The sequence below is a fragment of the Portunus trituberculatus genome, chromosome 42, assembly GCF_017591435.1.
Source record: "Portunus trituberculatus isolate SZX2019 chromosome 42, ASM1759143v1, whole genome shotgun sequence".
Taxonomy (NCBI): Eukaryota; Metazoa; Arthropoda; class Malacostraca; order Decapoda; family Portunidae; genus Portunus; species Portunus trituberculatus.
Window position 1 is genome coordinate 20,222,975 of NC_059296.1, and position 18,676 is coordinate 20,241,650.

The 18,676-nt window shown below is 42.8% G+C and overlaps 2 protein-coding genes across 3 annotated transcripts in view; one reads left to right on the forward strand and one right to left on the reverse strand.

Annotated features, from left to right (window-relative positions):
* The window catches only part of LOC123517720 (serine/threonine-protein phosphatase with EF-hands 2-like), a 235,938-nt gene extending 230,203 nt beyond the window's left edge, over positions 1 to 5,735 (reverse strand). For both annotated transcript variants that reach the window (XM_045278104.1, XM_045278103.1), the window contains exon 1: positions 5,308 to 5,735. The gene's annotated coding sequence lies outside the window, so the exon portion shown is untranslated. The remainder of the gene's footprint in view (positions 1 to 5,307) is intronic.
* LOC123517721 (lysophosphatidylserine lipase ABHD12-like) overlaps positions 1 to 18,676 on the forward strand; it is a 261,492-nt gene that overhangs the window by 197,038 nt on the left and 45,778 nt on the right. The window lies entirely within an intron of this gene.

The following is an 18,676-nucleotide window of genomic DNA, read 5'->3' on the forward strand; positions in this document are numbered from 1 at the left end:
TTTGGGTTCATTACTCCCCTGGCTTCCCCCACGTGCTTAACCAATATGACAGTGTGGTAGGGTGTGACGGGCCATGGCTGTGCACTGGGTGTGGCCTAGGGACTGTAGAGGCTCACTCAGATCTATCTTCCTTAATCCTGCCGTAAAAACACCACCTTGCTACTTCTCGGGACTCCCCTCCCTTCTCCACCCTCCACCCTGCTTCGCCCATTCCCTCTCCGTTTTTTTTTTTCTATCCTGCCTGCGTTTGCCTCCATCTTCGCTGCCTTCCTCTATACAACCTCTTTTCACTCGTCCTGCCTCCTCCATCCGTTTTGTAAATTCAAACACTTCTATTTAACATTTCTATAATAGAATTTACTTCCTGTTACCACAAAAGCACTTCATTGTTATAGAAGACCAAAGAAATGCAACGTTTCAGAAAATCTCTTTTTAAGTTATAGATCAGAAAGTGAGTTTATCGATGCCGGATGTTTTGGTGAGTCTGGCAAAAGTGTCTGGCCGTTGGTGGAGTGTCTCGTTTAACGGTTAAGGTAACGGTACAGTAAAGAAAACGAGTACCTTTTTGTGGCCGCGTTCAAGGTGTGGTGTCCGTAAGACTTGTTACATAAGAGATCTGGGCTCGTATTCTGAAACGTTGTGCTTCCTCAACACTGCTAGTTTTAGTGGTCCGAGAGATCATTAATCGGGTTCCTAAGAATTTTTCGTGTTTATAGTCCAGAAATATTGTAGATCTGTCACAAGTATCATAAAAACACCCTTAAAAAAACATTGGAAGTTCAACTAGAGCCTTCTGAATATCGTGGAAGTGATGCGCAAAAGTGTTACAGAATACATTTCTCGCAGCCCTCTCTCCTTCAGGTGTATTAGGTGACGGTGAGCTTTCTTTGTTTTCCGCTGCTTTAATAGCTAAGTTTTAGTAGATTTTAGTGGTTATGAATGTCATTAAAAATATCATCAAGAAATGAAAATCAAAGGATAATACTGATAACAGTAGTAACATTAGCACTTCCATCTGAAGGCTATAGTTAAGTTAGGTTAAGTTTACTAACTTCATTGGTAGTCCCTTCGTCGTGTAGATCGTAATTAAGAAAAAACATTATATTTTGCCTGCTAATATACGATGCATGGAAGTTAGTGAGCTGTGGTTACTGCCATAATACCCAAAATAGATATGTTTGATAAGACAATATGGCTGAAGATAAGTAAAAAAAAAAATGTTTGGCACGATCTTAGTTGAGGCCGCTGAACAGGAATGACAGCTGTGTTGACGTAGAGCAGCCGCCACCACCCTTTCCTCCAAACTTCATTAGTGTGTGTTGTCACAACGCGGACCGGCCTGCGGGCTGCTGAGTGGACTATGGGGAAAGGAAGGTTATTAGTACGGGCGGACGGTGATGGGTTGTTGCGAGAGGTGGTAGAAATGAGGTGTAAAGTATAATATGGTTTTATGTCAGACTGGTGGTGAGCTGAGCAAGATAAATTATCTAAGCGGAACGGACAGGCTTCAGGTCTTCAAGACAAGTTAGTTTACTCGAATAATTGTTTGCGTCACAGCCTGCAAACTAACCTGGAGTCAGAAAAAAAAAACAGACGGGTGGAGTCAACCCACATCACATGTTCATTATTATCGTGAGAGGCAGTTCATTAGTCGAGGGAGACATGCATGGCTTGTAAAGTCATGCAGTGGATGGAACACAGAGGGAATTGAGGTGAGAGCTAATGGTATCTTGAAAGTGAGCCTGTCCATTGTGTTGCTGCATGTGTGGCTGATGGAGGGGAGGGAATGACGACTTCCACAACCAAAGGAGCCGAGTCTCCCTCCCGCTGTAGCAGATGAAAGGGTGGAGGAGTGGTAGGGATAGGGACAAGGGCTCCTGGGAAGTTGGTCTTTTTCCTTGCCTAAGCTACACACTTTTTAGTCCGCAGTATTTCCATCCATTCATATATGCTAGCCAGAAAATATTTTACATAGGGATTTATTTTAGAATAATCGTCGTTGTAATAATTATATATTTCAACAGAAAAGTTTTGGAGGGTTTTGTGTGGAGCGGTGAATGTGACACTGTGTAGGATTGAGGCGAGAGACTATTCGCTCAACCTTCTGCATGTTACTGGTGGAATCATAATAGCTTCAGAATCAAAGGTATTTTTAAACAACATATTCTGGTATAAAGGAAAAGGAAGTGTAATCCATACCTGCCCATCGCCAACACACAGAGCTCGCCGGCGCAGCATTTCTCCAATAGCTACGTAATATCAGAATACAGTCTTCTCTTCCAGCTTACGTTCGCTAAACTGCACATGCATCTTACCAACAACGGGTGTGTAGGATTCTTTATGGGGGTGGTAGATATACGTTCTCTACAAGGCACAATGACTCGTAACATAGCTTCACCACGATTACTGGTTAGAGAGTGTATGTTAGTAACGGAATGATGGGTAGAAACGACGGCTTTTGAGTGTGAGATTTCTTAAGGCTTTTCTTTCGCGTATCAGATGTGCATCGACAGCTCCGCGTCTTGTGTAAGTATACACAGAAAGTAGGAAGAAATAATGTCAGTTGGCATTTCGATCACCGGTAGTAGTAGTCGTGGTGGTGGTGGCTCTGGATTTAAATTTAGATAATTTCCCTTAACCTTAATTGAATCATTCGTCGTTTGTTACATCCCAAAGTGTCTGTATCACCTCGAGGAAGCTAGAGGGAACCATGGTTCCTGTACAAGGCTGGCATGGAGGGCACAAACTGGACAGATGTCATGACGTGGTGCACTAGGAATGTAAGGCGTGTGTGTGCAGTACGAGGCTCTTTTTTTCCTCACAAGAATGTGACGCGTATCTTTATTGATAACCACATACCTATAATTGGTGCTACATTATTCAGACTGTATGTGAAGAAGTGTTGGCCAGCACCTTTGTGACAACGCAGGAATCGAACTGGCGTCATTTTCCTGAGAGTAAACATTCTTTCCGCTACACTTGTGCCAGGATAATATGACGGAGGCAATATTTTCATGATTTTTCGCTGAATATGATTATTTAAGTCAGGTACGTGAAAGCCTTGAGCAAATTAATATCGAGAGCAAACCCCAGAGGAAATACGAACGAAAATGTTAGTCGAGCCTCCCTCGGGAGAACAAAGTAAAGAGACGACTGGGAGTGAAAAATTTAAGTATTTTTTCCTGACTCAATATTGCTGGCGGGTGTAAGGATCAGGAAGGGGGCCAGGGGAGAAAGTGCAGCATAGCATGTTATTCCTTCACTGCGGTGAGGCAGAGTCACGGTGATTCAGTCTGTGCACTGGATGAATTAATGCAGGACCATGGCTGTCACCCTCGCAGTGTGACCAAAGAGAAAAATCATTGTTCTTCATAATGTACAAGCGTGTGTGTCTCATTTGGTGGCATCACATAGCCCTTCATTATGCTGTGTGGAAGGAGCAAGCTTTAATATCCGAACTTTTTACGTTTTACTTATTTTCCTAGTTTTTTTTTTTTTTTTTATCTCCGAAGTCTTCACTTTCAGTCCTTTAAACCTGACAGGAGTTTTGTGTTCCTCCCGCTTCGTACACAAAAGACTTGTGATCACGTTACCGAGGATACATAAGGCTAGCACGGTTCCTCTTCAGATATTACTAAACCACATTCCTTATATATATATATATATATATATATATATATATATATATATATATATATATATATATATATATATATATATATATATATATATATATATATATATATATATATATATATATATATATATATATATATATATATATATATATATATATATATATATATATATATATATATATATATATATATATATATATATATATATATATATATATATATATATATATATACATATGTATATATATTTTTTTTTTTTTTTTTTTTTACATTACAAGGGCACTGGCCAAGGGCAAACAAAGTGTTGGAAAAAAAAATCCCGCTGGTTGCCAGGCCCTGTTAAGAGGAAAGTAGAAAGAGAAAAACAAAAAATCTAAAAGGAGGGTCCAGTTAACGTAAGAGGTGTCTTGACACTCCTCTTTTGAAAGAGTTTAAGTCATAGGCAGGTGGAAATACAGACACAGGTAGAGAGTTCCAGAGTTTACCAGTGTAGGGAATGAAGGAGTGAAGATACTGGTTAACTCTTGCATTAGGAAGATGGACAGAATAGGGATGAGAAGAAGTAGAGAGTCTTGTGCAGCGAGGCCGCAGGAGGGGAAGGCATGCAGTTAGCAAGTTCAGAAGAGCAGACAGCATGAAAACAGCGGTAGAAGACAGATAAAGATGCAACATTGCGGCGGTGACTTAAAGAATCAAGACAGTCAGTTAGAGGAGAAGAGTTGATAAGACGAAAAGCTTTAGATTCCACCTTGTTTAGTAAAGCTGTGTGTGTGGATCCCCAGACATGAGAGCCATACTCCATACACGGGCGGATAAGGCCCTTGTACAGAGCAAGCAGCTGGGAGGGAGAGAAAATGGACGAAGATATATATATATATATATATATATATATATATATATATATATATATATATATATATATATATATATATATATATATATATATATATATATATATATATATATATATATATATATATATATATATATATATATATATATATATATATATATATATATATATATATATATATATATATATATATATATATATATATATATATATATATATATATATATATATATATATATATATATATATATATATATATATATATATATATATATATATATATATATATATATATATATATATATATATATATATATATATATATATATATATATATATATATATATATATATATATATATATATATATATATATATATATATATATATATATATATATATATATATATATATATATATATATATATATATATATATATATATATATATATATATATATATATATATATATATATATATATATATATATATATATATATATATATATATATATATATATATATATATATATATATATATATATATATATATATATATATATATATATATATATATATATATATATATATATATATATATATATATATACACACACACACACAATATAGTCACTGATCGCCTGAAAGTGGCGGCCCCATGAACATAGGCTCGTCACTCCCACGTTAGCACGAATCACAACAGAGAAGATAAGCTCCTTAATCTACACAAAAAGAAAACAAGATCAACACAAAACTCCTGAGCTGCAGCAGCTTCCCGTGTACCCAGCGGCCGCCAAGACACATTCATTCATACTCACCGAAGGTCAGGAGCGACGCTGCAGGTGATGGTTTGTCTGGGAGCCTCACTGCAGACTCCTCACTCACTTGTCAGCGATTGTTTCATCGACCATCATAGCAACTGAATCTTACCACCACTTTGCAGGTGGTTTACAATAAGATGTTTGTGTTAAAAAACATTAAAAGTAAGTTAACGAAAGTCCTGCAATGAATAAGACAGCGTGCGTGCTCCACGTGGCCTCATTCCCGCATCGTATTCCGTGCTGGAGAGACAGACGCTTCAGACCGCGGAATGGTCAGTTACGTTTGTGGCGGGACACATCGCGGCCGGGGAGGGTTAGCGCCAGGGTCGGATGCGTGACTGAGGCGGTGAGAGTGAGACGAGTGTGAGCGACCGTCACAGCAACAGGTCAGCCGCTGCAACACTGAGCCTTCACCTCGCCTGCCGCCAGCACATCCCCAGTCCCGCTCTCTGGCCCGCCACACTTCGGGGACCGGGCCACCCCACAGACGGGAGGGCCACCGATGTGTATGTATACGTGAGGAGGATGGGCGGGGAAGGAAGCACGGCTAACACTAGAGATGCGTTCATCTATTTTGCATTCATTTTTAAGTTTTCATGATCGTTTCGTTGTTCTCTTCACGCTGACAAAGCGGATAAGCTTCCTGATGCACAGTAATAGCACCACAACTGCCATGGAACTCACATACAATGCAGAGGTCAGTGTTCCATAAGTCACCTCCACTCTCGCCTCTCATGATACTTATAAATAAAGCAACGGAAATGTATAATGGCATGGAAATCATTTCCTCGTGCTGCTGGCCTGAATGTTTGCTGTTCCGTGTTTGCTGGGTTTTGAAGCTTGAACACTTAAAATCTCTTCAGTTAGAATTTCCATATATTCAACTGTTCATTATTTATTTATTTGTTTATTATATTTTTGCGTGTACTTTTTATGTTGACTTAGGTTTATCCATAGATATTGATGAAAGATTCTCTGAGTATAAGTTATTATTTGATAGAAAGATCCTTAACTCAACTTAACTGAAAACCTAAAAATTAACCTGATTACTCTGCGCCAAACATATCACGTTTTCTTTTATCTTTGCATAATTACTTTTTCATTCTTTCCTTCTTTTCCTCCACTGGGGCTGCCCCTCGGAGACCCTGACCACTCACTCCATGCTGGTTTATAGACTTGTCTCGCGGCCACTCAGACTGTCAAGCGTCAAGACTTGCAACGCACACGGCGACGAATTCACTTCAATTCAACATTATTAATAGTAGCGCAGCCAGTAAGAATGGCAATTGTTAATGTTATACCATTTCAATTCCTCAGCATTTTTATACTAAGAACATTAACGTGATGTTTTCTTGAAATATTTGACCGTGTTTACTGATACGATGTGGATAATATTAAAAGTGTTGTTTCTTGTGTAATACGTATCAGTGTGTTGACTCTGCAGGTGAGGTAGATGGAAAGACCCATCTTGTACACCCAATTAATTAATGTAGAAGCAATAAATAACAACAATAATAACAAAAACCAAACAACCACAACAACAGCAACGACCAACGAACAACAACCAACGAACAACAACCACAATAACAACAACAACAACAACAACAGCAACAACAACAACCAACGAACAACAACCAACGAACAACAACCAACGAACAACAACAACAACAACAACAACCAACGAACAACAACCAACGAACAACAACCAACGAACAACAACAACCAACGAACAACAACCAACGAACAACAACAACAACAACAACAGCTAACTAGCAATACCTACTACTACTACTACTACTACTACTACTACTACTACTACTACTACTACTACTACTACTACTACAATACCCTCCTCCTCCTACTCCTCCTCCTCCTCCTCCTCCTCCTCCTCCTCCTCCTCCTCCTTCTCCTCCTCCTCCTCCTCCTCCTCCTCCTCCTCCTCCTCCTCCTCCTCCTCCTCCTCCAGCCGAAGAAGGTTGTGGCTGGAAAACACAATCACGTCCTCACCTACTTTGCATGTAACTTCCGGAAATGTTAATCCTGAAGCTAATTATTTTAGCGGATAAACTAATTAGGCTTAGCAGCGGATCAGGGCTTAGCTGTCGCGGCACACACACACACACACACACACACACACACACACACACACACACACACACACACACACACACACACACACACACACGCCCGGTAGCTCAGTGGTTAGAGCGCTGGCTTCACAAGCCAGAGGACCGGGGTTCGATCCTCCGGCCGGGTGGAGATATTTGGGTATGTCTCCTTTCACGTGTAGCCCCTGTTCACCTAGCAGTGAGTAGGTACGGGATGTAAATCGAGGAGTTGTGACCTTGTTGTCTCGGTGTGTGGTGTGTGCCTGGTCTCAGGCCTATCCGAAGATCGGAAATAATGAGCTCTGAGCTCGTTCCGTAGGGTAACGTCTGGCTGTCTCGTTAGAGACTGCAGCAGATCAAACAGTGAAACACTCCGCGTAGTGTAGTGCTTAGCACGCTCGACTCACAACCGAGAGGCCCGGGTTCGAGTCTCGGTAAGCGGCGAGGCAAATGGGCAAGCCTCTTAATGTGTGGCCCCTGTTCACCTAGCAGTGAATAGGTACGGGATGTAACTCGAGGGGTTGTGGCCTCGCTTTCCCAGTGTGTGGAGTGTGTTGTGGTCTCAGTACTACCCGAAGATCGGTCTATGAGCTCTGAGCTCGCTCCGTAATGGGGAAGACTGGCTTGGGTGACCAGTAGGCGACCGAGGTGAATTACACACACACACACACACACACACACACACACACACACACATATATAGAGGTAAAAATTTTTCCAACTGAAGTGAAGAAAGGTAGTAAAATCACCCTCCCATAGAGAGAGAGAGAGAGAGAGAGAGAGAGAGAGAGAGAGAGAGAGAGAGAGAGAGAGAGAGAGAGAGAGAGAGATTAGAACCGCCCCCTGATCTCCCTTTAATTACATCACGTTACGCAAGTGGTACTCGTAACCCTCTCAGAATAACTTATCACAATGCTTAGGTAACATGGAGAGGAATCAGATTGAATTACGAGTCTTGGTGGGTGGAAAAAGTTACATTGAAAACGGTATAAACAGCCAGCCATTGTGTGTCCCGCAGCTATAAAAGAAGACAAGGGAAGACAAAGCGTACGTAGACGAAGAAAAAAGAGAAGGTAAGAAATAAGTGAAGACAACAAAAGGAGATGGGAAAAAGCGAAAGTAAGACTGATGAATAGAAAGGGAAATCACGAAAACGAAGGAAAGAGAATAAGATAGAAATGTACCAGGAAAAGGAAAAGGATGATGAGAGAAGGAAAGCAGATGTAAAAGACAGAAAATTAAGCTAGAAATGTAAAAGTATAAAAGAAAAATGAAAGATAGAAAAGCATAGGTAAAATGAAAATGAAGCTAAGAAAAAAATAAAAGAAAGTAAGAGAAAAAATTGAAAAATGTAAAAGAAATGGAAATGAAAAGGAAAAAGGCAAACCAAAAGCAAAGGAAAAAATAAACAAAACAAGAAGAAAACTAAAACGAAAGGGAAAATAAAGAATAAGGGAGAAGGACATCTATAAAAACCAGAAAAAAATGGAAAAGAAAAAAACCGAAAACCAAAAAATAAAAAAAATGAAAAACTAAAAGGAGAGAGAGAAAATAAGAAAAAAACAGGAAAAAGGAAGAGAAATGAAGTAAACCAAAAGTAAATAAATAAACAAAGGAAGGAAGAAAAAATACAAAGATAAAAAACAAAACGAAAAACTTGAAAAAATAAAATGAAAGAGAAAATAGAAAAAAAGAGAAGAAAATAAAATAAAAGGAAGAGAAAGTGAAGTAAACCAAAAAGTAAATAAATAAAGGAAGGAAAAAATAAAAAGACAAAAAAACTAAACCAACATCACAGTACATACAAACAAAAACGAGCAAAAAACAACAAAATATGATATTAAACAGAGAAACACACAACACACATAGAAAGGAGAAAGACATTTTACTTCTACCACCACCACCACCACCACCAAGGAGAGGAAAATGCTAGCGTTCATATATAATGCCTTCGTAGTTCGCGTGTCTTCATTTCGGGACACCGTTAATACTATCTGTGAGGGAGACACGACTATAGTTAGGGTGGGTCTTCCGGCAGCCTGCCAAACACACCCCATAATGAAATGAGAGAGAGAGAGAGAGAGAGAGAGAGAGAGAGAGAGAGAGAGAGAGAGAGAGAGAGAGAGAGAGAGAGAGAGAGAGAGAGAGAGAGAGAGAGAGAGAGAGAGAGAGAGAGAGAGAGAGAGAGAGAGAGAGAGAGAGAGAGAGAGAGAGAGAGAGAGAGAGAGAGAGAGAGAGAGAGAGAGAGAGAGAGAGAGAGAGAGAGAGAGAGAGAGAGAGGCGCCTCTTCACTGTTCCTAAGAAGACGAGCTCAACACGAGCTGTGAAGAGAGAGAGAGAGAGAGGAGCTAGACTCCAAGCAAACATCCCGGACCCCGTCATCTACATCAGAGAGACTGACACACCACGCCACTACCGGACGATAGTGGGGAGAGTCAGTGGGAGGGCTTGGAGAGAGGAGAGCTAGTTTCACTAGTTGAGAAGCTCACTGAGGAAGGATCCGGTACGCAGCTGTTTTCTCCACTTCCACCTTCCCTTCGCCTGCCCGGGAAACAACGACCGCTCCGCCTACCTCCACTGCTTCCACCGCCACACAGAGCGACTGTGACACCTCCCCAGCGTCCACTGTCACTCCTTCTGCCACACAGAGTGACTGCTCGGTACTCACTACCACGTCTACCGCCACACAGAGCAGCAGGGACTCTTCCTCCATAAACACAGCGAACGGAGTAGATCGCGGTGCCTCTGTTCGCCCACGAACCTCTCCTCAGACCACTTCAGGAGATTGGAGAAAAAAGAAATCTAAGAGGGAAGTGCAGCAGGACGCGAGGAGGGTGTCCAGCGAAGGACTGAGGACTCACCAGGCCACCAAGCAGACACAAAAGCGAGCCAAGGCAAAAGTGTGTGAGTACTGCTCACGGAAAGGACACACTTCTGCTACTTGCCACGCCAGAACTGACGATTTACGTCAGGAGCGTCTCCTACAGCGGCTTCTTACGGCAGGAGCGAACAGGAGGTGGAGTGGCTGTCTGCTTCAAGGACGTGAGATGGAGTAATTTAGGGAGTATGCTGGCAGACCGCTCAGCCCTCCTGCTGTGTGCCCTGTATCGCCCCCGCGACAAGGGCCTGACTCACTCTTGTATGACTGAGACCTTAGACAACCTGATGATGGCACACAGCTAGGTGCAGGGTCTGACAGATCATGTCACCTTCCCCACACATGAACGAGGAGGGACATTAGACCCTGTCATCTCAGACTACCAGGAAGACAAGCTTCAGTGTCATCAGCTGGGGCTCGTGACCATCACGCTGTACTGACACAGCTGGAAGTGGGCGTGGCTCAGGACGAGGCCACCACCCGCACCATCTGGCTGTGGAACAAAGCAGACTGGGCTTCCCTGCGCCGCGACCTGACCCACACCCCATGGGCCACTCTACAGGGAGGAGCAGAGAGTGAAGCACTTGCACTCACCTCTCACCTTCTCGCCCTCGGAGGATGGTGGTAACCAGCAAGTGGGCCTTAAAAAAGTGGGAGGAAAGCCTGCGCCGGAAACTGTGTGGCACTGGCGTAGGAAACAAAACTTGGTGGTCTCTTGTTAAGGACAAACAAGGAACTGGCCACCAAGAATCCATCCCTCCCTCAGCAAGCAGGACGGTACTGTCGCCACCAGCAGTAAGGAGAGGGCACAGTTGCTGGCTTCCTTGTTTGCTGGAAAAATGAAGGTCGGGAATCCACAGCAGCCACCGCCTCAGCTGGTCCAGCAATGTGAGAAGACTGTCACCATGGTGGAGGTGACGCATCAGCAGGTGAAGCGATTATTGCGGGGCTGGACACACAGAAAGCCACCGGCCCTGATGACATCAGCCCGCACCTGCTGAAGCGATGCTCCCAGGAACTGGCTGCCCCTCTCACCCAAGTCTCACAACTTGTGTACGGGAAAACGTCTGGCCTTCAGTGTGGAAGGAGGCTCGAGTAGTTCCTGCACACAAAATATCCCTGTTGTCAGTGGTGGGTAAAGTGTTTGAGAGGGTCGTGGCAGAGGTGGTGTGTAGCCATCTCAAGGACAATGCCCTCCTCTCAGACCAACAGTTTGGGTTCAGACCTGGAAGGTCAACCTCCGACCTAATGATGCTTCTCACCAGGCATTGGCAGGACGCCCTCGACGACGGCAAGGACACTATAGTGGTTGCTTTGGACATAGCAGGAGCTTTTGATAAAGTATGGCACAACGGATTACTAGAAAAGCTTCGTGCTAAAGGCATCCAGGGTGGCTTGCTACGACTCTTGGGAAATTACCTGCAGGACAGAAGCCTCAAGGTGGTTGTCAACGGGCAAACATCTGAGTCCCTGCCTGTGGAGGCATCAGTGCCACAGGGTTCAATTCTTGGCCCACTCCTGTGGAATATCTACGTGGATGATCTTCTCCAGCTACTGCCAGGAGTCATGGCCTATGCTGATGACTGCACCCTCTCCTATACCTATCCACGCCAGGACAGTGGGCGGGCTGCTGAGGCCATCAATCAGCAGCTACGAGTGATAAAGGAGTGGGGTGCTCGCTGGCAAGTGACATTCGCGCCGGAGAAGACACAAGCAATGGTTGTCTCTCGGTCCCCAGCCGCCATGGCAGCAATGGCAGGAAAGTTGTCTCTCTCTCTCTCTCTCTCTCTCTCTCTCTCTCTCTCTCTCTCTCTCTCTCTCTCTCTCTCTCTCTCTCTCTCTCTCTCTCTCTCTCTCTCTCTCTCTCATCTCTCTGCTCACACACACACACACACACACACACACGCACCGGTAGCTCAGTGGTTAGAGCGCTGGCTTCACAAGCCAGATGACCGGGTTCGATTCCCCGGCCGGGTGGAGATATTTGGGTGTGTCTCCTTTCACGTGTAGCTCCTGTTCACCTAGCAGTGAGTAGGTACGGGATGTAAATCGAGGAGTTGTGACCTTGTTGTCCCGGTGTGTGGTGTGTGCCTGGTCTCATACCTATCCCAAGATCGGAAATAATGAGCTCTGAGCTCGTTCCGTAGGGTAACGTCTGGCTGTCTCGTCAGAGACTGCAGCAGATCAAACAGTGAATTATACATTATCTCGACTTCTTCCTCCACATCTTCCTCTTCCTCTTCTCTCCTTATCTCCTTCGCCTCTTGCTCTTTCTTCTTCACCTTCCTCCTTAAGATTTGTTGTTTCTCGTTCTTTTCTATCCTCAAAAGTACTTTCATTATATTTTCTTCATTAAACACTTGATATGTTCAATTTTCCGTTTTATTTATGTTGACGTGTGTACAATACCGACATACACGATATACACAGTCGCAAATGATTTACATAACAGCTTCCCTACACTCAGAAATTAACTCAGTCTTTGAACTCCGCTAAACACCAATAAACTGTCTTATGAGAACCTTCATGAAAAGTCAGCAGCTAGAAGAAAAAAAGTGTCAATTGCAGTTTCCTTTGATGGCAACATGAAAGGAGAGGTGGTTTGAATGAAGGCTTGGCTGAGAGATGATGGGTTTTGTTCAAAATGTATAGGTCTCCACCATAGACCACGTATGTACAGGCTGTGCACGACGAGGGGAAAGACGAGGCGAATGAGGTCAAGAGTAGAGAAGAGATCCTATACTGAAGGAAAACGTTCATGAGTGCCAGATGGTGGGCACTATACCAAACCAGGATGAGATGTAGATTATTACGTTTTTCTTTTTTTTCTTTTTTTTTTACTGCAATTTAGTTTAGATAAATTTTGCTGATTAGAAATTTCCCTTTTGGATTCATATAGATTTTCATTTTCTATACTTACATATTATTTTCTCTTCTTGATAGGCCGTTGAAGCTATTTTACCCGAGTTTTTTTATTTTATTATCTATATTTACTTAATTATTTATTTATCTATTTATGTATTCAATTTAAGCTTTGGACATGAAAATATTGATCAGTCTTTCGTTTTAACTTTTCAGCTCGTTCCCTTCCTCTTCTTCTTTTCCCTCCCTCCCTCCTCCTCCTCCTCCTCCTCCTCCTCCTCCTCCTCCTCCTCCTCCTCTTCCTCCACCTTTTTTTTCTTCTTCTTCTTCTGCTTCTGCTTCTGCTTCTTCTTCTTCTTCTTCTTCTTCTCCTCGTTTTAGATTTCAGTAAGGCAGCAGTGAAACGCGTACTGGCATTTATCCGTGAGTAGGTGTGTGTCCTGTCTCCTCCAAATACGGTAAACTGAGACATTTGATGTGTGATGAATATAAAACGGGAGAGAGAGAGAGAGAGAGAGAGAGTGTGTGTGTGTGTGTGTGTGTGTGTCAGGCTTCATCCACAATTTCTTCGCTCTACCCCAATATTTGCCTAATTTCCCAGTGCCTTCAGTTATATATCCTATATAAGGCTTAGGTAAATAGTCCCGTTCAGAGCTCCAACCATGAAAACACGATGCCATCAAAATGTAGACAGAGATCTTCCTTATTCCGTCCCAGTGTCTCTTTGTCAATATTTCCCTCAATTTCCACGGCTTCTCAGGTATTTCCAGGTATTTTTTTTAGACTGAAATGTGTTAACTGCTGCAGTAGGAGAAGGAAGAAATGAGGACCGGAAGAGAAGGAAGAAGGAAGGGATAGGAGAGATTGAGTGGTGGTAGTAGTAGTAGTAGTAGTAGTAGTAGTAGTAGTAGTAGTAGTAGTAGTAGGAGGAGGAGGAGGAGGAGGAGGAGGAGGAAATTTAATAAAAAAAAAATGAGGAAGAGAGGAGGAGTAAGAAGGAAGAGGTGAGGAAGGTGCTACTTGCAATAGTGATAGTAGCCTAATAGTAGTAGTTGGAAGAGGAGGGGGAGGAGGAAGGAGAGGAGAAGAAGGAGAAGGAGAAAGAGAAGAAGGAGAAGGAGGAGAAGGAGGAGAAGGAGAAGAAGGAGAAGAAGAAAGAGATGAAGATGAAGATGCAGGAGGAGGAGGAGGATAAATAGAAAATGAGGAATGGAGGAGGATGAGAAGGAATAAGAAAAAAAGGAGGAGGAGGAGGAGGAGGAGGAAGAGGAGGAGGAGAAGGATAAATAGAAAAATGAGGAATGGAGGAGGAAGAGAAGGAATAAGGAAAGTGAAATGGAAGAAGAGGAGGAGGAGGAAGGTTGGAGTCTCTCGATCTTGGTAAAATGAATTGAGTGGTTTGATTGTGCAGTGGGTTGGAATCCAGACAGTCTGCGTAATTTTATGAACGAAGTCTTGGGAAAATAGTTTGTGATTAATGAAAGTTTTGTTTTGGTGTTATTGTGTGTTTCTGGATCTTCACTGCAGGACTTAGCTAATGTGAATTGTTATCCTTAATAGTACGTAGCATATTGAATTCCAAGAGTGTAAAACATCTATGTATATTATAATAGCAGCAGCAGCAGCAGCAGCAGAAGCAGCAACAACAACAACAACAACAACAACAACAACATCAATTTAATATTAATAATAATGATAATAATGATAATGATAATAATAATGATTATTATTGTTATTATTGTTATTGTTATTATTACTATTATTATTATTATTAGTAGTAGTAGTAGTAGTAGTAGTAGTAGTAGTAGTAGTAATGATTATGGTAATTATAATAATAATGATAATAATAATGATAATAATAATAATTATAGTAATAACAACAATAATAATAGTAATAATAATAGTAATAATGATAATAATGATAATAATAATAATGATAATAATAATAATAATAATAATAATAATAATAAATAATAATAGTGTTGCTTCCCCTGTTGCTGCTGGTTCACTGTTGGTGTGGTAATGTGTATGTTACTCTGTCTTCCAGGTGTATAACATTAAACACCAAAGTTCCTTTCTTGGTTTTATTACAAAGGATAATTTTTTTCACAATTAACAATGTTCTCGCACGCACACAATCTCACTTCATGATCGAAAGCGGATACGTTGCTTCTTGTCTAGTAAATTTGAGTTTATGCTTTTCACTGACCTCGCACCTGATCTTTTTTGGCGGCGCGCTTACTAACCGACTGACGCCCTAAGGCCGGCCATACACTATCATGTACACCTGACAGGTACGCCTGGAAAGTTACGCCTGTCAGGTATACCTGATAGTGTATGGCGGGAAAAACTAGCCTCTCAGGCGACCTGACAACTGATGAAAATTCGATCAGTTCTGCCTGACACGCGAGTAAACTTGATGTGTGTGTGGCGGTTTCATCAGGTGTACCTGAACAGGTCTCTCAGTTATTAACAATCCTTTGCGTTTCTTCCGTCTGTTTTTACATTTCACTAAAACTACAGATAATAAGGAGAGAAAGTACAACTCATCTTCTCGAGAATCCATGGCGAACTGACAAACTTGACAGGTATGCATGAAGAGTGTGTGTGCTCCTCAGGTATCAGGTATACCTGACAGGCGTAACTTGTCAGGCGTACTTGTCAGGTGTACATGATAGTGTATGGCCGGCCTAAGGCGACTCATAATTTCCTTGCACCCCTAGGCGGCGCCAAAACTGGTGATGTGACGCCTTCCAAAGGTATTTTACCAATCAGTACGTTTTATAACAGTCATGACGTGTGTTTTCTCCAGCCAATGAGGGAGTGTTGCTACCAACTGACGGTTTTGGTTCTTTTACCTGACCGTTGTCAAGTTGATTAGGTTAAGGCAGTGATTAATGATCTAACCGTTGTCAGGTGGTTTGAGTTAGGCTGGACGACTATCATGACTGTACGGCTGGTGAACACTGAATATCTTCTGATTTTTCTCACTGGTTATTCACGACTATTCACGGTTATTCATAACTGTCCTTACGGTATGTTAGGAATGTAGTCTAATTACTAATTACTGTATAACATTAAACGCTACTTACAATAGTTAATAATAATAATGATAATAATAATAGTAATAATAATAATAATAATAATAATAGTAATAATAATTAGTAATGATAATGATGATAATAATAATAATAGTTATAATGATAATATGAATGAAAACAGGATGCTCTCTCTCTCTCTCTCTCTCTCTCTCTCTCTCTCTCTCTCTCTCTCTCTCTCTCTCTCTCTCTCTCTCTCTCTCTCTCTCTCTCTCTCTCTCTCTCTCTCTCTCTCTCTCTCTCTCTCTCTTTTATTTAAACATAGTACATATATTTACATATTCGGCTTAAAATTCCACGTTGAGTATGGAATTATTTAAAAAGCCTAACAATAGTTAAGATACATTAAGAATATTGTTTTTACATTAATAACTTTTACGTTAGCACCAGAGGAGTGGCCTGCGTTCCACGCCACCTGTGTGCTGCCACCTTGACCTGCTGGGTGGACATGTCCTCCACCTGGGGTGTGGTTGTGGTGAATGCGTTCCACATCCTTGAGGTCCGGGCACTGTATGTTCGTTGGTGCTGCCGTGTGTTGGAGAAGGGCACCTCCACAGTCTGCTCACTGGTGGCAGCAGCTCGCGTGGGCCTCTGGGCAGCGCGTGGTGGAAGTCCCAGGCGTCGGAGGTGCGGTACTCCTTGCACCTGAGTTTTGTGGCACACCACCAGCGCTGCCACATCTCGTCGGTGCTCCAACGACGTGACGGGGGTGTGTGGCGGCAGGTCGTCCTGGTGTGCGTCGTATCCCGCCAGACGTAGAGCTCGTCGCTGCACCTTGTCAAGTCTCTGCATGTGGGTGGCGGCACTTGACATCCACGACAGGCAGCCGTACTCCAGGCACGGACGTATCTGCGCCTTGTATAGCGTGATGATGCCGTGTGGGTCAAGCGTTCCCGCCACCCTCCGCAGGGCAGAGACTCTTAGAGACGCCTGTCGGGTGACTGCACCTACATGGCCGTCGAAGCGCAGGCAGCGGTCCATCGTCACCCCTAAGACCTTCATGTGGTCCTGGAGAGACAGAGCCTTGCCTCCAAAGCACAGCTGCTCTGAGACCGCTCTGGAGGCTCCTGGCGACCGCGAAATGACCATCGCCTGCGTCTTTTCAGGTGCAAAGGAGACTTGCCACGTTTCTCCCCATTGCTCCACCAGCCGTAGCTGCTTGTTTAGCTGCCGGACAGCGCTCTGGCTATCAAGGCGGCAGTAGGACCGGGAGAGGGTGCAGTCGTCCGCATATGCTTCCACTGTCGGTAGTTTCCAGGCCCTCGTCCAGGGCGTTTTGCCAGTCTTTGGTGAGGAGCAGGAGTAGGTCGGAGGTGGACCGGCCTGGCCTGAAGCCAAACTGTCTCTCTGAGAGGAGATGGTTTTCACTCAGATGTTGACAGATGGCTCCAGCCACTATCCGCTCCAGCACCTTGCCCACCACAGAGAGCAGGGAGATCGGCCTGTAGTTGCTGGGTACAGACCGCGAGCTCTTCTTGTGGACCGGAACGACTCGTGCTTCTTTCCACATTGAGGGCCATTTGTTTTCCCTCAGGCAGGTCGTAAAGACGTTGGAGAGAGGACCAGACAGCTCCTTAGCACAGTTCTTAAGGAGGTGTGGGCTGAGGCGCTTAGGGCGCTTAACCATCGTTCAGATTTGTCTACAAGCATGAAATTTGGCACAGATGTAGATGATGTCATATTGAACCAATTTCTTGAGGGCGCCAAAGACGATAATCACTGGGGTCGCCATATTGGCAAAATCTAATATGGCCGCCACTCGATATTTCATTTTGCCATAACTTCACAACCGAAAGGCATAAAAGTCAAGTAAAAGCACTTTGTATGGGTTTTGACCTCAAGGAATCTAAATCTGAGCTCAGATTTCACATAGCGTATATACTTTTGCCAATCTAAAGTTTTTATTGTATATACATTTAGTGGTTCAGTTTGTTTCTTTACATGTTCACTAATGAAGAAATTTTATGAGTCTGTTCTTAGTGGACTGTCACTGTAGAAGGTATTTGTCTAAGTATCATCATTATTGATACACCCGGCTTCGCATTTGCACAGCCCGGTGCATCGGACTCCAGCTCTGCTACATTTACAGTTTCCTGTACAAGCCCGTTCGCAGCCACAGTGCAGCAGGATGGAACATGCTTTACTGGCATCTTCAAGTGTTGTCCAGTGTGGTAACCAGATACCAGTGTTTTCTTTTTGCCAACCCCATGCGGTGAAGTTAGGAATAGTCTGGTGAACTGAGGTTGCCTGTTTCCAGTAGAAGCTTGCTTGAAGCAGAGCCCGCTTGAGATGTTCAAACAAAGCTGCTTGTGTGGGTGGAATGTTTTCCAAGGTTTTTCTACCACTTGTGAATAGACGATGTCTAGCTTCGTTGACCCTGGTCAGTCCACATCCCTTGCTGTACATGATGACCACAAATC